Below are 2,419 nucleotides of genomic sequence, written 5' to 3'. Positions count from 1 at the left end.
AAAGACCAAGTCTCAAAAAAAAAAAAAAAAAAACTAGGAAGAGAGCTGTCTTATTCTACTGTGCAACAAGACACCATGACCAAAACAAGGGTTTGTTTGGCTTACACTGTCCTCGGCACTGCTATCCTCCATGCTCCCACAGAACAGCCTTAGCTCTCAACATGCAACGGCTTCTCTAGCCCTAAGTTAAAATCTTTCACAATCCTCCCCAACACATGGTCAGGTCTGTCACAATACCCCACTACGTGGGTACCAACTTGTCTTGGTGAGAATTTCTATTGCTGCAACAAAACACCATAACAAAAAGCAAGTTGGGAAGGAAAGGATTTATTGGCTTACACTTCCAGATCATAGCCCAGCCCTCCCCATCAATCACTAATTAAGAAAATGTCTTACAGCCAGATTGTATGAAGGCATTTTCTCAACTGAGGTTCCTTCTTTCAGACAACTCTAGTTTGTGTGTCAAACTGACGTTAAGACTAGCCAGACAAGAGCCATAGAGGACGATGCCTGCCGTTGACTCTGGTCTCCACAGCACACACAAATAATCCTAGCATAGGGATTGGGGGACTGACACAGAAGGCTCAGTGCAGTTCAAAGCCAGACTGGGCTACCACATGGAATAGGTTTGAAGCCCACCCACACTCTCATTCCAGTAATACGCACTGTGAATACGCTCTCATGATCTCAGCACCTGGCTAAAGCCAGCCTATAAAAGACCATGACGTTGCAATCACAAAACCAAAATCAAAATCCAGTACGTGGGAGGTAAGGGCTGGGTCATAGTCTTAGCTCCACAGGGTGTTCGAGGCTGCTGGGAGCTACATGAGACCTTGTTTTAATCCTCTCCCCACCAAAACACAAACAAATGAAAAGAAAAAAAAAAAAGCAAACTAGAGAAAGAATTTAAGCAAAACTTGGTAATACACTTAACCTCATCAGTTTGCCCCCATTATTTTTGTCTATCTTAGAAATAATCCTTTGTAAAGGCCTTTTTTTAGAAAGATAGGTTTTGTTTGTTTGATGTTTTTTTTGGGGGGGAGGGGGAGGGAACAAGGCTTCTCTGTGTAGCCCTGGCTGTCTGGGACTCGCTCTGTAGACCAGGCTGTCCTGGAACTCACAGAGATGGGCCTTCCTCTGGTCTCCTGTGTGCTGGGATTAAAGGCGTGTGGCGGCACCACCAGACTAGAAAGATCTCTGCTAATGTATTCAGCAAAACACAGAAAGACAATAAGGACCACGATAATTCCAAAAGTATTTGTATTCTAGTTTGTGTTCTGTTGTTACGATTCCACACTGACTAAAAGATACTTAGGAGAGAAGAGGTTTAAGTGGCTGACAGGCCAGAGAGGGAAATGAAGGTAGGAACCTAGCGGCAAGACCTGAATACCATAGAGGTTCTACGCAGTGATTAAAGCAGCTTGACTGGTAACAGCCGCTACCTCCCAGCTTTACGTGATGAGCAAATGTGGCTCTCACGTCCGCCCTTGTGTGTGCTCTCATACTCCCCAGTATTTTAGAACACCATTAAGATTTAGCTTTTCTTTAAGATTTTCAAAAACTTAATAACCACAGGTGATAACAAATGACAGAGTCCCCAGAAAAAGCAGAGGCCGCTGTCACTTCTGGGATCTTTTGAGAGCTTACGGGCCAGATAGATTCTTATCTCTAATCCTTTCGCTAATGATTGGGCAATATACTACATTTTCCTCATGCCGCTTTTTAAATTTTCGAAGACTTTTTTATTTATGTGTATGTGTGTGCGTCTGAGCGTCCTGCCTATTAATGTCCAAAAGTGGGTGTCGGATCTCCTAACGCTGGCTACAGGGGGCTGTGAGCTGCCTAACGTGGGGTGCTGGGAAGCGAACCTCTGCAAAAACACAAGTGCTCCTAACTGCTGCTCCATCTCTCTAGACCAGGTCTCATGGAGCCCAGGCCACCCTCAATGGTGTGCAGCCAAGCGGGACCCTGAACGCTAGATCTTTCTTACCTGACGCAGTTTCTGGACACGACCCCCACAATCCCGCAACAGAGACCTCCGCAGCTCCGCAGACGGAACTCCTCCAGCCGGCCCCGAACTGAAATTTCCCGCGGCCAGCCGCCGATTGGACGGACTCCTGCCAACACTTCCGGAAGCTCCCACCCCTTCCCCTCGAACGAGGCTTGCGATAGGCTGGTTCTGGGCGACTTTTGAATTGTTTGGAAGGCGAAGGATTAGGAGGGGAGGGCGATGAGGGAGGCGGTAAACAGGGGAGCATCTGCACCGCTGGGGCGGGAGAGCGAGGCCGGCGGGGAACGTTTCGTCTCGCCGCTCCAAGTCGTTTTCTCATCTTTCATTTTAAAAGATTTGTTTTCTTTTTTTTTTAAATCTTTCTTTTCTTTCTTTCTCTCCTCCCCTCCCTCTTTCTTTCTTTCTTTC

General features: G+C 46.7%; 1 protein-coding gene across 1 annotated transcript in view; it reads right to left on the bottom strand.

Moving 5' to 3' along the window:
* Dlgap5 (DLG associated protein 5) overlaps positions 1 to 2,098 on the bottom strand; it is a 39,104-nt gene extending 37,006 nt beyond the window's left edge. Inside the window, exon 1 of the mRNA XM_005355392.3 lies at positions 1,991 to 2,098. The gene's annotated coding sequence lies outside the window, so the exon portion shown is untranslated. The remainder of the gene's footprint in view (positions 1 to 1,990) is intronic.
* Between the last annotated feature and the right edge of the window lie 321 nt (positions 2,099 to 2,419).

This window comes from Microtus ochrogaster, chromosome 17 (genome assembly GCF_000317375.1).
Source record: "Microtus ochrogaster isolate Prairie Vole_2 chromosome 17, MicOch1.0, whole genome shotgun sequence".
Taxonomy (NCBI): Eukaryota; Metazoa; Chordata; class Mammalia; order Rodentia; family Cricetidae; genus Microtus; species Microtus ochrogaster.
The sequence above is the reverse complement of the archived record's forward strand: the minus strand, read 5'-3'. Positions and strand labels throughout refer to the sequence as shown.